This window comes from Glycine max, chromosome 19, assembly GCF_000004515.6.
Source record: "Glycine max cultivar Williams 82 chromosome 19, Glycine_max_v4.0, whole genome shotgun sequence".
NCBI classification, from domain to species: Eukaryota; Viridiplantae; Streptophyta; class Magnoliopsida; order Fabales; family Fabaceae; genus Glycine; species Glycine max.
The window spans coordinates 27234832-27255380 of record NC_038255.2 but is presented as its reverse complement, the minus strand read 5'-3'; positions in this window follow the sequence as shown (position 1 = coordinate 27255380).

The following is a 20549-nucleotide window of genomic DNA, read 5'->3' as shown; positions in this document are numbered from 1 at the left end:
AAGGTAGGCCCGTCTATCCGCTACAAGGTCACCGCTCGTGCGTCGAAAAAGGAAAGGCGAATTGGGACCAACTCTTGGCTAGCATGGAGGGGCGTCTGTTAATTGGTTCCCTCGCTAGAAGGAAGGAAGAATCAGGATTGTATCTTCATGCGAAGGATGTCCAAATGTTCCCTGGATGAGAACATGGGGTTGTATTAATTATAATCCCGTCCTCGCCATAAGACAGCTTGGCTACCCCATGAGAGGAGCGCCATTAGACGAAAGCATCACGCCTTTCATTACACGGGGTTTCAGTGACCCCAATGCAAAGGTACTCCAAGGAGTTCGCAAGGCATGGGATGCGGCGTGAAGAAAGGACAGAGAGCTTAGGGGAAGCAGTAATGGGATCATCGGCGGCTATCATAAGTGGCTGAGAGCCCGGACACAAGGATTGGATCAGCTCCCAAATCTAAAGACTGTGAGAGACGATGAGGTTAAAGCTTCGGAAGAAAGTGATGAGGTACAAGCCCTAAAGGCAGAGCTTGAAAGAGCCCGGGTAGTCGAAGAGAAGTTCAAGTCCATAGCCATCAAAGTTTGAAAAGAGTATGATGAACTAAGGGACGTCAATATGGCCACCGCTGAAGCCTTGGAATGAGAAACCAAGAAGGCCCGAAAGGAAGAACACGACCAAAACAAGTTTTGAGGGGCTTTATAGGGCAGCAATAGTGAGCTCAAACTCTGAAGAGGTGAAAGGAATCATCATGGGTCAAAGGCATGATCTGGAAGGACGAGCTAAAGGCTTGCCTTAGGTCGAAAAGAAATTTGTCCCAACAGTTAAAGTGAGACTGAAGGGAATATGTGGGCCATCATCGATGAGTGCAAAGAGAAGCTAAATCTAGCGGCGACTCACGAGCAAAGGCTAGAAGATGAGTACGCCAAGATATCAGCAGAAAGGGAAGCAAGGGAAAGGGTAATTGATTCATTGCACCAAGAGGCAACCGTGTGGATGGACCGATTTGCTCTTACCTTGAGCGGGAGTCAAGAACTTCCCCGATTGCTAACCAAGGCCAAAGCAATGGGGGACACCTACTCCGCTCCCGAGGAGATCCACGGACTTCTCAGCTATTGCCAACATATGATAGACTTAATGGACCATATGATTAGAAACCGCTAGGAAGTTTGTATTGTCGCTCAGATCTTGACTAGTTATAACCTTTTGAATAAAATGAGTTTATCCCACGTTTTTACTCCAAAAATCAGTGTGAATCAAGTCACTCCCGCATTTTATCTCTAGCATGCATTGTATGTTGGTCTCGTCCTTTGTCACGGGAAGCCGGAAGGTCCATATCACCTTCTTAATTGTACACATGGGGCACTGCGCCCCCAAATGCACAAGTAAGAAGAGATAATTTTCCGGGCTCTCGTGTCCGTAAAATGCATTCATATCATGCATCGCATAAGCATCTCTTCATAACATCATAATGGACATATCTTGCATTTGTCTGTTATCATATTCCAGCCTCACATTTTGCATGAGTCATGGCATCATCATGCATATGCGTTCAACAAACTTTTTGATCTGCAAAATTGCATACCATTTGTTTTCATGTTTGCTCATCCTTGCGTTTTCCTCTACAAAACAAAAACAAAAAAGGGGGAAGCGTGAAACTTCACACTACATTCTTAGTTTCATGTGTTAGGCACCACGAGCCAACCATGTTGGGATCATAAACCCGTTTCACTTAAAAACAAAATAATTGAACATGGTACCTAATGCATGGTTAACTAGGAAATGGTGTTTCTTCGGGCATCTCAATTTCATAATTACATTTTTCGTGCATAAGCTTAAAGTATGCCCGAGTCATTCATCCCTATGAGATGTTGTTGAAGTATTGGCGATCAGAATTGCCATTCCTTGGATTATAGGGTTGAACCAAGCTCATGCTTTTACAAAAAGGTTCATCAAGTCAAGTTGAAATATGGAAGTAACCGTCTTGCAAAATTGGGGCAAAAGATGAATCGAGTCACATCACTGCTTCATCTACTGCCAAACATATTTAGGATTGTTGATGTCCTTGTTACTTCCAGTTTCACCTTGACAAAGATGTCATGGACCATGTTGAAAATCTAAATTGATTCAACCCCATATCCTACGTAAAAATTCGTAATACTTCGACTGTACATCATTCGCATGCATCCGTGCTTTTCATTGGTTGCATTGCTCATTGCATTCTTTCCTTGAAAAATAAAATAAAATAAAATAAAGTGAACTTATCAAAAAGGACACGCTTTACGGCGCCCTTACCGAACTCGTGCTAGAGCTAGAGTAATGGGTGAAGCAGAGGAGGTGCAAGAGAAGATGAAGGCCAAAAATGGAGGCCATAAAAGAGCAAATGGCCACAATGATGAAGGCCATGATGAGCATGAAGAAGATAATGGAAGCCAATGCGGTTATAGTTGCCGCTATTAGCGCTGTCGCTAAGGTGAACCCGATGCTCCCATCTGGCCTCAAGCAAATGAATCATCCAACCTCAAATATGGTAGGCAAAGATTTGGGAAGTACGGATGACCCCATGATGTGCAAATTCAAAACGAGTACGCCTTCCCATCATATGGCTTGCCTCCCAACTATACACCACCCAATGTGGCATACACTCTCAATGAAAATCTCAATAACTCCACTCCGATACTCATTGAGAACCAATAACCTCATCAGGCACATATCTCTCAAACCATGGGGGAGACACATGAAATTCCCCACCACAATCTAGCTGACTTTGAGCCTTGGCTCGGATATGCCACTGAAGGGCAAGCAGTTGGTGGTATACCCTTTGAAAACACTTTGGAGGGCCCTCAGTTTCGCCCACAACCACAACCATTGCATTTTGCGGTGGGAAGAGCCCCTCCTGCTATGGCCGAAAAGGGAAAGGTGGATCATCTAAAGGAAAGGCTCAGGGCCATTGAAGGAGGTGAAGATTATGCCTTTGCTAACCTAGAAAAGTTGTTCCTAATACCCAAACATGGTCATTCCCAAGTTCAAGGTGCCGGACTTTGGCAAGTACAAGGGGACTACTCGCTCCAAGAACCATCTAAAGATGTACTGTCGGAAGATGGGGGCATACGCAAAAGATGAGAAACTGCTGATACATTTTTCCTGAGAAAGTCTTACTAGGACAACTGTCGCCTGGTATACTAACTTAGGAACCTTCTTGAGTCCATTCTTGGAAGGACCTAATGGTTGCCTTCATTAAGCAGTGTCAGTACAATTCTGATATGGCTCCGGATAGGATGCAACTACAAAAAGTGTGCAAAAAGGGGGCACGAATCTTTCAAAGAATACGCCCAAAGATGGAGAGACTTGGCAACTCAAGTAGCACCCCCAAAAACAGAGAAAGAGATTATCACAATGATAGTAGACACGTGACCGGTGTTCTACTATGAAAAAATGGTGGGTTACACACCTTCAAGTTTTACAGATTTGGTCTTCGCCAGCAAAAAGATCGAAGTGGATCCGAAAAGAGGCAAATTTGATCATCCTACTAGGACGACTGAGAAAACTGGGGCAAATGAAGAGGGTGAGAAAGAGGGAGAAACCCATGCTGTGACTGCCATTCCTATACGGCCAAGTTTCCCACCAACCCAACAATGTCATTACTCAGCCAATAACAAACCTCCTCCTTACCCCACCACCCAGTTATCCACAAAGGCCATCCCTAAATCAACCACAAAGTTTGTCTACCGCACTTCCAATGACGAAGACCACCTTTAGCACAAACCAAAAAAAAAAAAAAAAAACACCAACAAAAAGGAATTTTGCAGCAAAAAGCATGTAGGGTTCACCCCAAATTCCGTTGTCATATGCTAAACTTGATCCCATATCTACTTGATAATTCAATGGTAGCCATAACCCTAGCCAAGGTTCATCAACCTCCATTTCTCCGAGAATACGACTCGAACGCAACGTGTGCTTGTCACGGAGAAGCCCCGGGGCGTTCCATTGAGCATTGTAGGGCTCTGAAGCGTAAGGTGCAAGGTCTAATTGATACGGGCTGGCTGAAATTGAGGAGAATCGCTTGTTGAATCCTAACATTAACAAGCAACACCATACATGGGGCAATTCTGGAAGCTGTTGTTATGACTCATCAGGATTTTCAAGTTTATGCCATAAACCACAGTTACAATGTTAAATGATATGGATAAAATGGACATCCTCTCACGAACACATCTTTGCTTATTCAACTTCCACCGGAATGTGAGTGTAAGCCATTGGTCTGTTTGCTCAAGCAACCTGCGCTCCTGAGTGTTGACTTCCAAGACCGTTCAATCAGAGATTACTCATCTTGCACGTTGGTGGGGGTGCCGTAAAACAACGAGCAAAGTTCAAAACAAATAAGTTTCAAAATAAAAAATAAGTAAAAAATAAAAAGGCATTTGATTGACTGTGTTTTCAAGTAAAAATATAGACGTTCATGTGACCTCATTTTGTCTTTTTAGAGAGAAGTGAGTTCTCAAGAATAGGATGTTGGACAAATGGCCTCAGTTACCTTAAGAAAAAGGGGGGTTGAATTAAGATGCAAAGACTATTCCCCAATTGAACTATCAATCTCTCTTTTCGGATTAACAATGCACACAGGGATAACCCTTCCCTTGTGTTCAGGAATCCTCTACAACAAGAGACCCACGGTCTCTTAATCCCTTTTCAGAAATAAGAAGAAGAAAAGAAGAGGTCTCTCGTAAAAGAGGTAGATTGTAAAATGAAGATCAATCAAAAATTCCTTATTGAATAAGCAAGTGGTTGACCAAGGAATCTTTTTGAGAGGATAAGACATTTCAGTTCAGAAAAACTCTTGATCTTTCGAGAGGATAAAACTGTTTGGGCAATGAAAACTCTCTTTAAAACATTTGAATGGCCATTCATAAAACATTTGAATAGATATGTCTCTTGGAAATTATTTTCTGAAAATCCCCTCTGGTAATCAATTACAAGACTTATGTAATCGATTACAGGTTTTAAAAATTTGAATTAAAACATTTTCAAACTGCTAGTAATCGATTACCAGAGAGCAAATCTCAATTTGAAAGGATAGAATTCCTGGTCAAACCTTTTGCTTCTTCAATTTGGAAACTTCTTCCTAAGATTCTAGAGATCAACTTGATCATATATCTTGATTTTCTTGGATTCTTGTCTTGAATAAAACTTGGAAGCACGTGATCCTTTGGCATCATCAAAACATCAAAACATCTTGCTTCTACATAGGAGTCATTTGACTTAATCCATCAACTGAAAAAAAAGTCCTTCAATTATTTCTCGTCCTTGGAAAATTCTTTTTTGCAAGAATCAACTGCTTCTTTCATTCTTCCTCACTATGAGGTCGTGAAAACAAGACAAACAATTGGTACCTCTAAGCCCTACATTGGGGCAACGAAAGGCACCATGCAAAAACTTCAAGCGAACCTAGGGGCAGATTAGAAGTTCTCACCCAATAGGTTCCCTCCTACAAGGTCATGACAAAATGCAACGATTGGTACCTCAAAGCCTTACACTGGGGCAATGAGGGGCACCGTGCATGAGCCTCAAGTGAACATAGGGGCCGATCAAAAGTTCACACCCGTCGATGTTTTTAAACAAGAAAAAAAAGGGAGACAAGCCCTGGAATTTCAATAGATTGATTAATTATCAAACGACTCCATTCCCGTCACTCCAAAACGGTCAAGTGACTAAATCAAACAGAACATACACTCTGAGGGAGTTCCCAGAGAGATTTGCAAAAAGATAGGATAAGGTCGCATGAATTATCACCTCTTTCAAAAGGACAGTCAATCTATGTTTTCCAAAAAAAATCAAATCAAAATCAAAATCACAAAATAGGGAAAGAATGTCATGAACATTGTACAACTTTCCATTACATTGCATTGTTTCATATGAAGTCCGCATTTACCAAATTTCACGACAAAGGTTGCATGCATCTGCATCCCTAAAAATCATGTTAACTGCATAGATTTCCTACATCTAATGTCCAAATCTTGTGGATTTGGGATGACCGGCCCTCTCGATGAGTCGATCTCTTGCTTTCTCATAAGGGTGGACCCTTGGGTACTTGTACCTATCACCTTGAGAGGACTACATGTCCTCGCCATCAGAGGACTGCATGTCCTCAACTTGAGAGGACTACATGTCCTCGCCATCAGAGGACCTCATGTCCTCACCTTGAGAGGGCTGCACGCCCTCACCTCTAGAGGACTACATGTCCTCGCCTTGAGAGGGCTACACGCCCTCACCTTGGGTACTAGTTACCCTCACCGTTCAGAGGACTACACGTCCTCGCCTTGAGAGGACTACACGTCCTTACCATCAGAGGGCTGCACGCCCTCACCTCTAGAGGACTACATGTCCTCGCCTTGAGAGGGCTACACGCCCTCACCTTGGGTACTAGTTACCCTCACCGTTGAGAGGACTACACGTCCTCGCCTTGAGAGGACTACACGTCCTCACCATCAGAGGGTTGCACACCCTCACCTCCAGAGGACTACATGTCCTCGCCTTGAGAGGGCTACACGTCCTCACCTTGGGTACTAGTTACCCTCACCATCAGAGGGTTGCACGCCCTCACCTCCAGAGGACTACATGTCCTCGCCTTGAGAGGGCTACACGTCCTCACCTTGGGTACTAGTTACCCTCACCGTCAGAGGGCTACACGCCCTCACCTTGAAAGGACTACACGTCCTCGCCAGCAGAGGGCTGCACGCCCTCACCTCCAGAGGACTACACCTCCTCGCCTTGAGAGGGCTGCACGCCCTCACCTTTAGAGGGCTACGTGTCCTCATTTTCAGTGTGCTCGACATCCACACCTTAAAAGAATTTAAGGTCCTCTGCCCTTAAATGCTTAACCGAGACTTGCACTTCCGATTAAGGGGCCAGTAGTTTCCTTTTAACGGTTCCTGGGCCTCCCCCTGATATTGGAGGAGGGCCAACTGTGTGAGCACAACCAGAGAGGGAGGCTATCACACAACTACTATGCATACCGGGGCAAGATTTCACCTGTGCCGCTGCAAAGAGACGAGTGCGGATCATGCGCACCAACATGACCACTCTTACATAGATATAGATGATGTTGCTACTTAGCAACATTCTGCCCAGCGACCGCAATGCCAATCACCCCCTGCAAAAGTATCAGTTGGTCTGTGTCGTCCCGACATGGGTAAGTATGCATATGGTTCAACTGATTTTTGATACCATCTATTGTTTGCAGGGATCGCACCCACAAGACACCCAGTGGACCCGGAAAAGTCCAACAGGGCCCTGGGGTTTCCAGCTCTGGTTACGGGCCTCTATCAGTCCTATAGGGTGCCCGTACCCCCCGGCAAGGTTATGTCATCATAGGTAAGTATGCACATCGCTCAACTGATTTCAGATTTCATCTATTGTTTGCAGGGATCGCGCCTGCAAGACACCCAGTGGACCCGAAGAAGTCCAACAGGGTCTTGGAGTTGTCAAGCTCTAATTACGGGTCTCTATCAGTTCTACGGAGTACCTGTAACCTCCAGCAAGGGCATCAGGCCCCCTACTGATCGAGCTTTCATCAAGAAGTACTGCGTCCCCAGGCAGGCGCAGGGCGAAACACCACAGCAGCATTGGGATGGCTGGTAGCGGGCAATAGACACACCGCCACCACCTCTAAAGTTCACCTCAGCTCATCCATAAAAAGGTTAGAGTGTTGCCTACGACACATGGCCGACCAGTAGGCGACCAAGTCCAAAGCCAAAGGTAAGCGAAGTACTAGGTCCGTGACCAACAAGTCATAAGGCGTCCAGCTAAAGACGTTAAAGAAGCGCTACTAGGAGGCAACCTAGTACCTTTTGAATCTATGCTTGTTATTTGATCACTTTTTATAGTAGGACGCACCTAGTTGCTCATGATCCTGGGGATTTAAATAAACAAGCGCAAGCTCGAAAGGTAGTCATACCTCACAAAATATATATATGTATGTTTAGGTAGTGAAAATACCTTAGATATGCATGTATGTAAACAAAAAACACTTCACAAAATATATATATGTATGTTTAGGTAGAAAGATACCTTAGATATGCATGTATGTAAACAAAAAAACACTTCACAAAATTTATATATGTATGTTTAGGTAGAAAGATACCTTAGATATGCATGTATGTAAACAAAAAAATACTTCACAAAATATATATATGTATGTTTAGGTAGAGATATACCTTAGATGTGCGTGTATGTAAACAAAAAAATACCTCGCAAAACATATATATGTATGTTTAGGTGGCAAGATACCTTGGATATGCATGTATATAGCAAAAATACCTCACAAAAATATGCATATGTTTAGGTAGCAAAATACCTCATGAAAAAAAAGAAGAAAAAAAAAAAAACAAGAAAAAGAAATAAACAAATGATAATGATAAAAAAAAAGAAGGAGAAAAAAGAAAAATAAGTTGTCAAGCTGAAAAACCAACATGCTTTTGAAAAGAGACGATTTCCAACTTTTCTTTGAAAAAATTCATTCATTGATCATAACCGATTTTTGAAGAAAAAAACGTGTCTACACCTGAAGGGTGAATGCTGTGAAAATTTCCCCGGACGCCCAAAATGGACTCGGATGAATGCACAAATTGATAAAAGAACATATTTTGGAAACATTGGGTTGATTTAAAATAGAGGAAATGAATCCTGAGCCCTAGCATCACATGACCATAAAAATTTGACACTTGAGTGTCCGCATAGGTGCATGCATGACCAGTTTTGCATAAAGTTTCCAAATCATCATTTTTGCATTTGTGTCATGGAAATAATGTGGGGCATCCCTTTTATCCTTGAGCCAAACCAAACCCCGACATGTATCATGTCTAGCCATTCTACAAACCTTGAGCCAAAATCCTGACTCACCATAATCCTTACCCTCGGAAGCAAAAAGGAAAAGAAGGAAAATTTCCAATCAAAGAGAAAGCAAAAAAAGAAAAGAAAGGAAATTCCCAATCAAAGAGTGGGAGAAAGCAAAAAGAAAAGAAAGAAAATTCCCAATCAAAGAATGGGAGAAAGAAAAAAAGAGAAAAGAAGGAAAGAAAGCTCCTGATCAAGGATCGAAAGAAAACAGAAGAAATGTGCAGAGAGGTCTTTGGACCGGACGATATCTGAACAATACAGAATTGTCACCAAATGAACAAAAAAAGAAGGAAAGGAAACCACGACCTAAAATGGTCTTCTCCCTTTGATTACCAACCAAAATCCCGTGTGCTGGCGACTTTTTTTTCCTCGCCCCGCACTAAACAAAAAAAAACAGAAAAAGAAAAAAGCCAGAAAAATCAAAAGCCAAAAACACACAAAAGCCGAAAGAAGAAACCACCAAAAGAACCCATTCCCAAGGGAAGCCCTATTGATCCATGATCACGCGTGTAATTTTTGATTTGATAGGAAATAATTTGCAAAGTCAAGTCATGACATATCTATGGTTCGGAATTAGGATGAAACACTTACCTGTGCGAGATTGATACACTTTGAGTGGATTTCTTCTATTTTTGTCGAACCCAGTGTTTCCTCTAAATGGTCATTTAGAAACAAAATGCTAACATCCAAAATCTCATTTATGGTTATGGGAGATTTCATCAGCAGACTCTCCTTCCCCGGTAGACGCATTGTTTTTCACTCAAAAAAGCATATGCTGCTCTAAATCAGTTGGAATATTTGTCTCTTTGCTAAAGCATGTTTGCATTTTAGTGGAGAAAACACCGAGACTTTTTCAAGTCTCACAAGTTATCCAGAACTACGTAGGTCTGAGTTCCTCATTGGAGGATACGTAGGAGCAAGAGCCTCGCTTTTGTCGACCATACCGCCTTTTGTTGCCATGACTCAAGAGCTGGTAGCCCGCGGAGATACCTTACGGTTATTCGCACCCTTTTGTCATCCAGAGGCGGCGGGCCCGATGACAAGCAGAGACCAAGTTTGGTCATTCTGCACCCTTGTATCATCCAGAGGCGGCGGGCCCGATGATACGCGGAGAAACCTTACGGTTATTCGCACCCTTTTATCATCCAGAGGCGGCGGGCCCGATGACAAGCAGAGACCAAGTTTGGTCATTCTGCACCCTTGTATCATCCAGAGGCGGCGGGCCCGATGATACGCGGAGATACCTTACGGTTATTCGCACCCTTTTGTCATCCAGAGGCGGCGGGCCCGATGACAAGCAGAGACCAAGTTTGGTCATTCTGCACCCTTGTATCATCCAGAGGCGGCGGGCCCGATGATACGCGGAGATACCTTACGGTTATTCGCACCCTTTTGTCATCCAGAGGCGGCGGGCCCGATGACAAGCAGAGACCAAGTTTGGTCATTCTGCACCCTTGTATCATCCAGAGGCGGCGGGCCCGATGATACGCGGAGATACCTTACGGTTATTCGCACCCATTTGTCATCCAGAGGCGGCGGGCCCGATGACAAGCAGAGACCAAGTTTGGTCATTCTGCACCCTTGTATCATCTAGAGGCGGCGGGCCCGATGATACACGGAAATACCCGAGTGGTTATCCGTATAAACATTCTTTTGCTATCTGTAAGACAGAACGCTTGATAGCATGCAGAGGCTGACATAGTCTTCTGCACCTTTTGTTCCTCCGGGAACAACAAGTCATTTACATGCGGAAATTTCATGGTCGCCCGCGACTCTCGTCAACCGAGAGGAGCGAAATTAGTGTCATACACTGATTTTCGGGGACCTTTGCTTGATGACATGCGACCATTCTTTGGTCCTTGTGAGGTGCTTGGCATCCATCATTAGGCAATTTGTGAAATTCTAGGAGCGACAAGTCATGGTCACCCGCGACTCTCGTCAACCGAGAGGAACGAAATTAGTGTCATACACTGATTTTCGGGGACCTTTGCTTGATGACAAGCGACCATTCTTTGGTCCTTGTGAGGTGCTTGGCACCCATCATTAGGCAATTTGTGAAATTTTGGGAACAACAAGTCATTTGCATGTGGAGATTTTATGGTCACCTGCGACTCTCGTCAAATCGAGAGGAACGAAATTAGTGTCTTATCTTTACTTTCCTTTTATCTCCAATAAAAGACAAGTAAAGAGGGGCAACTGTCATACCCTAATTTCGTCCGGGGACCTTTGCTCGATAACGTGCGACCATTCTTTGGTCCTCGTGAGGTGCTTGGCACCCATCATTAGGCAATTTGTGAAATTCCAGGACATGCCGAAAAACCAAAAAAATATTGATGCACAATCCGTAAGTTTCCGTGACACACTGGAAATCAAATGGAAGCATCGTTGCATAATTAAGTGAGGTTCCGTAACATTCCGTAAGTCAAAAAGGGGATGATTATGTAATCCGCAAGGTTCCGTAACATTACGGAAAGAAAACAAGTATCGTTACGAAATTCGTAAGTTTCCGTAACTTTACGAAAAAAGAATCACCAAAAAACAGCAGAGGGGGGTGTACTTAGTAAAAATGGGGGTGCAAATAGCACCCAGGCCCCTCCAGAAGGCGGTTGCTTCTGGAGGAAGCAACCCTGCTCGCCTGGGCGAGCTGAGCTCGCCTGGGCGAGCTGGGCGGCAACCACCTCCCCTATTTTGCTATAAATAGGGGAGGAAGGCAAGAAGGAAGGGGTTCAGCCCCTTAGGCACTTCTCTCTCTTTCGAATTTGCTTGGAAAAATTGTTTCCGTGAAGAAAATCTAAGCCAAGGCGCTTCCGAAACGTTTCCGTAACGTTTTCCGTGAGGAATTTCGCAAAGATTTCAACCGTTCTTCGACGTTCTTCATTCGTTCTTCATCGTTCTTCGATCTTCAACGGGTAAGTACCTCGAACCAAGCTTTTCGATTCATTCTATGTGCCCGTAGTGGTCCACATTGTGTTTCGTGCATTTTTATTCTCGTTTTGTTTACTTTTTATACCCCCTGTTGACGTGCTTAAGCCATTTTACTTAAGTCATTTCTCGCTTAACTTAAAAATAAAATAAATTTCCACCGAACGTTTGAATTGTATTATCCATTAACTTCGGTTAAAATAAATTCCGACCGTTCGGTCGTGCCGTAACCACGTTGGAAATCAAAAAGAGGTAAAAAATAATATAATAATCAAAAAGACATCTTTTAGTAAAATAAAGCGGAAAATCAAGTGGACGTTTTCTCTTTGGGATTTCTCATTCTTAATCAAATTGATTAATAACTAAAGTGAAACTAAAAGGCTAAAATCAATTCGCCTAGTCAAGCTCGTCCATAAAAAATAGGCTTTTGAAGTTTGTCATTTCATTTTCTCACTAAGTAAAATGGATCATTTTTAAGGTCCAACGCCTTAAAATGATCACCTCTTAAAGTAAAAAAGAATCACTTGATAAAAAAGAACTACGTAGGTCTGATTTTCTCATCCCAAATTGAGGAATACGTAGGAGCAAAGGGAAACACCCTTGTCGACCACAAAAAAAGGGAAAAATATAAAAAGGGTATAAAAGGATATAAGGACATAAAAAGGAACGTAAAAATCAAAGTCATGTTTGCACATTCGATTAAAGGTTGCCGTCCCTTGGGGCGGACGTGTGGGGTGCTAATACCTTCCCCGTGCGTAAATACAACTCCCGAACCTTTCACTTAAAAGTTCGTAGATCGCGTCTTTTCCGGTTTTTCCGACGTTTTCCTCAAATAAACGTTGGTGGCAACTCCGCGCGTATTCCTTTCGTGGAACACGCATCCCGCGAGTCTCGCGTCGCCCTCCCGCCGAAGGGTAGGTTGCGACACCACCTTTTAGCATCTCCAAATAAAGAGAATGAGAACAAGCTCAATCTAACTGCATCCTCAGGCACACCAGCCAATCTAATAGTGTTGTAAATTTCAATATAAGTGGCTAGATGTGCGTACAGGTCCTCATTGGCCAGACCATGAAACAAATTGTTCTGTATCAATTGGATTAATGAGTGTGGATAGGTGATATTTTGTGTTTGAACTTCCGGCCGCGTAATACAAGTAAAGAATTGCGGCACACTTGAGCTTGAGTAGTCTTCTAGAGTAACTCTTCTTGGCTCCTCAGCCATGATATTTGCTTCAGCTAAAATTGTTTGATATTGCCCCTGAGTTGGAAAACTAGAAGATGCCTCAGAAAATAGAGGTTCTTTTGGAGTTGCTGCTGCCTCAATGTCCTGCAAAAAATTTCTATTTCTTTTTGCTTTTCTTTTCCTGGAAGTTGCGTTAATCTCCAAGAATTTTACCTTTGTTATTGTCTCCATAGGTCACATGTCTACTATTCTTGAGAGAAATATGAATAAACTTTGATGCATCTCCCATCATGTGTTTGGAGAAACTGCTATTAATGTACCAACTTTGCTTCAAGGAGTCCTTCATTCATATAATCAAATTTTTGATTTAGGTACCCAAATTTTCTTGGGTCCTTAAATGTTAGTTTTGACTAAAAATCCTTTTGGAATCCATACCATTTTTCCAATGCTACTACCATTCTTTCTAATATAACATATTAATGCACTATGACCTTTCTTACCACAATAAAAACATGTTAAGAAGGGAGAACTAGTCTTTTGAGTGGAGGCAAAGAAATTTGTATACATCTTTTGTTGATTTTCAAGATTATATCCTAATCCAACTTTGTCAAAAACACATATTTGTCTTCCTAATATAATATCTAAATCATTTTTACCAAGAGTAAATTGGGCAAGATCATTTTTTAAATCTACTATTTCTTCTTTAAATTTATTACAACATTCACATGAATGAGATGCTTTATTGTTTTCCTGTATTAAGCATTTTGTAGAAGATTGGTTTTTATCTATTGATTTTAATGTTTTAATTTCATATTTAAGATTTTCTAACTCTACATTTAATTTCAAATTTTCCTTTTCTAAATTTGAAATGGTTTTCTTAGAATATAATGGCAAGTTTGATAGATTCTCGCAAATCATTGAATGCATCTTGAAGTTCATCAAAAGAAATAGATAAATCATAGTTAGAAGATGTTACCTCTTCTTTGCTTTCATAGTCTTTGGCCATGAGGCCTAGATTTATGATTTCGTTTTCTAAATCACTTGATGAATCCATATCATTATATTCCCAAGCGATGTATGCTTTCTTTCCTTTCTTATCTTTGAAAGTTTTCTTGTCAGATTTTTCCATTCTTCTTTTATAGATAGGACAATCAACTATCAGGTGCCCAAGTTGATCACATTCATAGCATTTTGGAACTAAGGAGAAATGTTTCTCCTTTCTTCTTTGGATTAAAGTTAGATCTCCTTCGATTTCCTTTGTCCCTCATAAATTTATTGAATCTCTTTACAAAGAGACTGAAATCATCATCTTCTTCTAAGTTATTTTGTTCATTCAGGTCTTCTTTGTCACTTTCCTCATGAATAGAAGATGAGGCTTTGAGTACAACTCCTTTCTTATTTTAGTCATTCTTTTCATGTAGATGGAGTCTCATAAGTTCCATTTCATGTTCTTGAAGTTTCCCAAAGAGAGTGGCAAGAGACATGTTGGTGAGATCTTTTGGTTCTGCAATTGCAGTTACTTTTGGTTGCCATTGCCTGCTTAAACATCTCCACACTTTGTTAATGAGACCTTCGTTAGGAAACATTTTTCCTAATGATGCAAGATGATTAAGTATATGTGTAAATCTCTTTTGCATATCTTGTATGGTCTCATATTGATTCATTATAAAAAGTTCATATTCATGTGTAAGAGTGTTTATTCTAGATCTTTTAACATCAGTTGTGCCTTCATGTGTTACTTGTAATGTATCCCACATTTCTTTTGCAGTTTTACAGTCTGAAACTCTAAAATACTCATCCATGCCTAATGCAGAAGTAATTATATTCTTGGCTTTTAAATTATATTGAACCCTTCTCCTTTCATCTTCATCCCATTGTTCTCTAGGTTTTTCTATAGTTGTATTGCCTACTACCAATGTAGGAATGAATGGACCAATTTCAATGTCTTCTCATATATTTAAATCTATCGCTTCTATAAAGATCTACATATTAATGGAGTTTACCTAAGGAAATAGAAAGTTTGATGAAGCCATAATTATTCTTGAAGTTTTTAAACTTTAGACAAAAATCTTGCTCTTAGACCACTTGTTGAACAAGTGGCCTCAATAACTTAAGAGGGGGTGCTATAAGTTTTAAAAAATTTCGACTAACAAGTTTTTAATCCCCTTTTAAATGATAAATGATAGGTTAGAATGTAGAAGAAAAAGAAACAATTAAATTAATCAATGTTTTGTAAATATGCAAGATAAAATCAGTTACAACTAAAATAAATGAGATAAGGGAAGAGAGAATTGTAAACTCGATTTATACTGGTTCGACCACTTCACGTGCCTATGTCCAGTCCTCAAGTAACCCACTTAAGATTTTCCACTATCCTTGTAAATCCTTTACAATCTTTGAACACACCTTGGGATCCCTCACCCTTGTGTTCAAGTTTCTCACACACCAAGAGACAAATAGTCTCTTAATTAGAACTGGGTTTTTAAGAGATGAAAAAATTGATTTCTCTCCTTTTAGAGAAGATGATACAATTTGAAGATCCTAAAAGAATTCTCAATAATTTTGCAAGTGTTTGTCCATAGTTGTTTAGAGAGATTTTGACAATTAAGTTCTCTTAGAATTCTCTCTCATTTTTTGAAGTTAAGACACACATATATATAGGCCCATTGTGCCTGTTCAAAAATAGTTTGAAGAGATGTATCATTTCAAAAAAAGACTTTTCTGAAACTTTTCATTGGTAATTGATTACATGATTTTGGTAATTGATTACACAATTATATTTTGAAGATTTGTGACTTTTAAATAATTTTTCTGAGAACTCTTTGCTGGTAATCGATTACACAAATCAAAATTCAAATAATTTTGTGTCGTGGTTCATCAGTTTAAAATTTTCAATATGCCACTTTTCAAACCCTCTGGTAATCGATTACATTTCAAAAAACCCTTTGGTAATCGATTACATGAACCTGGTAATCGATTACCAGTTCACAAAATATTCTTGAACTGATTTATATTTGATAAAAGAATTTTAATAGTTAAATATTTTGAGGCCAAACTGTAGCAATCAAATTGAGATTCTTTTAACAAATTGACTAAGTCCTTATCTTAGATTTTCTTGATCTTGTTTGTTGACTTGAATTAATCTGTGCTCATGAAATAAACACTTTTGGCATCATCAAAACCTACATGATTCACAATATGGGTACCAAATCTCAAATAGTACCTATTATAGATATCCTTGGTAGGAAAAGGTCGACATTTAAGCTAGTACCTGGATAGTGGATGCTCACGACACATGACGAGGGAAAGGTCTATGTTCCTAGACCTAAAGTCACATGAGGGAGGATCAATTGCCTTTGGAGGCATAAGTAAGGGAAATATATCTTGTATAGGTAAAATTGATATTCCCTCTCTACCTTTCATAGACAATGTCTTATATGTTGAAGGTCTAAAGTATAACCTGCTTAGCATAAGTCAACTTTGGGATAATGGTTATATTGTTTCCTTCAACAAAGATAAGTGTATAGTCAAGACAAAAGATGGCAAGTCTTTCTTTACTGCCAGACGACACAACAGTTTGTATGAGATTAATCTAATAGATCTTAGTCAACAAAATGTAACATGTCTGCTATTCGGAGAAGATGAAAGATGGCTTTGGCATAAAAGGGTAGGGCATGTCGACTTAAAAAATATTTCAAAACTATCCAAAAAGGATTTGGTTAATGGACTACCCAAGATCTTTTGGAAAACTCATCTTCTCTTTGAAGTATGTTGGCAAAGGAAACAAATCAAAACATCTTTTAAATCTAAAGATGTTGTTTCAACTTCCAAACTGTTAGAGCTGTTGCACATGGATCTATTTAGACCAACTAGAACATTGATTCTGGGAGGAACAAAGTATGGCTTTGTCATAGTTGATGACTATACAAGACATACTTGGGTATGCTTCCTTGCTCACAAGCATGAGTTTTTCAAAGTCCTTGAAATATTCTACAAAAGAGTTCAAAATGAAAAAGGCTTTTGTATCTCTTCTATCATGTGACCATGAAACTAAGATTGAAAATTCTAAATTCAAATCATTTTGTGAAAATAATGGTATTTTCCATAACTCTTCTTCACTGAGAACACCTCAACAAAATGGGGTAGTTAAAAGGAAAATAGAACTCTGCAAGAGATGGCTAGAACCATGCTATATGAAAATTCACTTCCTAAGTACTTTTGAGCAGAAGTAGTAAATACAACTTGCTATGTTTAGAATAGAATATTGATCAGACCATTGATAAAAAAGTCTCCCTATGAACCATAGAGAGGAAGAAGACCCAATATTTCATACTCTCATCCATTTGGATGTGAGTGCTTTATCATGAACACTAAAGATCAACTTGCTAAGTTTGATTCCAAAGTGGACAAAGGGATTTTTCTTGGTTTATCTAATACATCTAAAGCATATAAGTTTTTAGTACAAGAACTTTAGTTGTAGAAGAATCCATCCATGTTAAATTCAATGATGAACTAACGTCTGATAAGAAGTTATCAGATCCTGAAAATGATTTTGCAGATATATAGATAGGATTTGCTATATGCTTGAACACATCCCAAGCTTTGACTCCCTCCTCACTTGGTAAAGTCTGGCTAGCAAACTTCAACCATTCTTCAGCTTCCCCACTTAGCATGTAGGTAGCATAAATGACCTTGTGCTCTTTATAGCACCCCATAATTGTGAAAATCTTCTCAACATCAGAAAGCTAATGTTGGGCTCCTTTCGAATCAAAGTTGACTTCAAACTTGGGTGGATTGTGCTTAGTGAAAGAAGAAAACCCCCGATACTCGACTAGTTTAGCATCACAATCTTGCTCTAAGGTTTCTAGCACTTGAGTCATACGAGCTAGAAGTTGAGCAGTAGTGTTGTGGGGTCTCCCAACCATGATTCCCTGAAATCCTTATGTTATTTTTCCTATTAGTTACAAACATACACATCACAAAACAATCAATTCACATAAATCCCTACTTGAAATATCAAGTCACACAAACAAGCACTTATCTTGTATTCTAGCTTTCACAAGTATACAAGAGCACCCAACACAAACAATGGACAAGTCCATACCCCAATCTTGATAGGATGAGCTGCTCTGATACCACTATTGTACCACCTCAAATTTTAAACTAAAAATATTGCTAGAAAACGCTTTAATCTAATTTATTTTAGAAATATGCGACATCTTTTTTTAACTATTACTTATAAATAATAAAAACATCTTCCTGTACTATTTTTTTTAACAAAATGCGATCGTTGGAAAATGCTAAATAGTTGCATCAAATTAAAATAAATGTAGATGTAGAATAATTCAGTTTCCATACATAAATTAAATAAAACTTATGTCACAAAATATACAAATATAGCCCATAATAGTGTGATAATAAACAAAATAAATTTTTCATCCCTGCTACAACAAAATACATGTTTATAGAGAAAATATTTCTCAAAATACATCAAAATAGTAAAGAAACTAGGACCAGAGTAGACCACTTATCATACTAGAAGTATAGAACTAAGTAAGACTTGTCCTTGAAAGAATTGTCACTCTCCTCCTTAGACATTGGTTCCAACTGCCTTAGTAGTTCTAGGTAATCCTCCATCTCCTTGGATGACATGTCTGAATGTTCACCTCAATCCTCTATAATCTCCACTAGGTGTACTCGATGCACACTGTATCCAGTCTATGAGTTGACACTACGTGAACGTAAGTATGGTAGGTGTAACGTGTAGCTTGCGAGCTACATCAAACTCGCTGATGCCTCGATGTAATTGGCATCGTCAATACCCAAAAGTTGTTGGTTGTAGGGGTGAGTCCTCTACTCCTCAAATGCAACATAAAATAGTAAAACAAAATTAAAATATACTATATATGTAACCATTGTGCATGGTTATCTAAACAAACAACACTCCTGCATCCTAAGTGCATAACTATCACACTTAATTCACAATAGGGCCCAATTACTGCCATCAATCCTCCTAGGTCTTGATGGTCTTACAAAATCATGTGGATGACAATCAAGAGTGATCGCTACATGCAGATACATTGTACACCAACCCCTCGTCTCCCAACTCAAAAAGCATAGTCTCGGAGCCTGTCAAGAGTAGCAAAGTGAGGTCTGTGAGTTACCTGTGCTAAATGAGTGCACCAAATGTCGGGTAGTCACCACTCGCTAATTCTCCTAGGTTCTTTGAACCTCTCTGCCCACTGCACCCAGTGTATCTCGAATAATGACTGTCGAATTGCTCCAAAACAAATAAAACTAGGAAATTTTGTAACACAGGATTAATCTAGGTCGACTTAGAGATACAATTCATTTTGGTTCCACCTTCAATTCACTTATAAATCGCAGGGGAATTTCCTAAATTGAAGAAACAAAACAAAATACGAATCAAGTTTAATAGCATCAATCTAATTTACCAAACCAATGCAAATTGAATTATCACAGTTACTACGAATGATGTTTAGAGTGTGAAAGTTCAATCAAATGCATTAGATATAGTTCAATCGAATCAATACCTAAATTATTTGAGATCACAAATTAGGTTGGAAAATCATTAAAGCAATCTATGATTAAATTTCAAAATTATGAAATGAATCCATAACCTAATCCATTTTCAATCCTAAGCCTAATCATAATCATGAAAATGAAAAATAGGATTGAAGAAAAAATTGAACATTCACAAAGATTAGAAATACTAAACCAGAACTCAAATTCAGCCATGCTTGGAGTGGATCCTTGGATTGATTAAGTGTTTAGTCTTCCATGATCATCACCAATGGAAAAGCCACAAAATTTTGGCAAGAGAAAGGAAGAATAGAAGTGAAAAGAGCAAGAAGAATGAAGAACCGTTGACAGATGATAAGTGCCAAATTTCAGTTGTTTTTGGGATTAAATTGTTAGCACTTATCCTTTGATTGTAATAGTTTTCTTATAAACTACCCTTAAATCTAGTTTTTTATGTATATTGTACATTTACTAATATTGTTGTTTAAATATTAAAGATTCATGCATGATTTTGTAGGTTTTGATGGTTGTTTGTTAGATCCAGAAACAAAGCTAAAAGGAAGGGAAAAATGGTATTTTCATGAAGGTTTCTGACCCCAAATTTTCCAGGCTAGCATTTAGCTCGCTTGGGCTAAAGAGAAAACTTCAAACCTAAGCAAGCCACTTGCCTGAGCAAGCTGAGACCTTTAGCCCTTAGCAAGCAGCTCGCCTGGGCGAGTTTCCCCTACACTAGATGGCTTTTTCTATAAATAGCCATGCAGGGAAAAACAAAAAATATACCAGCAACCTTAAACCAGAGAAAAATGTAGAAGAAGAAGGAGAAGAGGAAAAGTGGAGCCAAGGCGCTGCAGAGTTGTGACCGTGGATCACTTCCTTCATCATTTCTCTTGTTAGTCTTGTGCACTGCACAATGATCGGTTAGTTTTTCTTAAAGATTGGATGTAATCTTTGTACCATTATATATCCCTTTTGATATTATATATGTATTAACCTTTTCTACTTATTATTGGTAATTTCA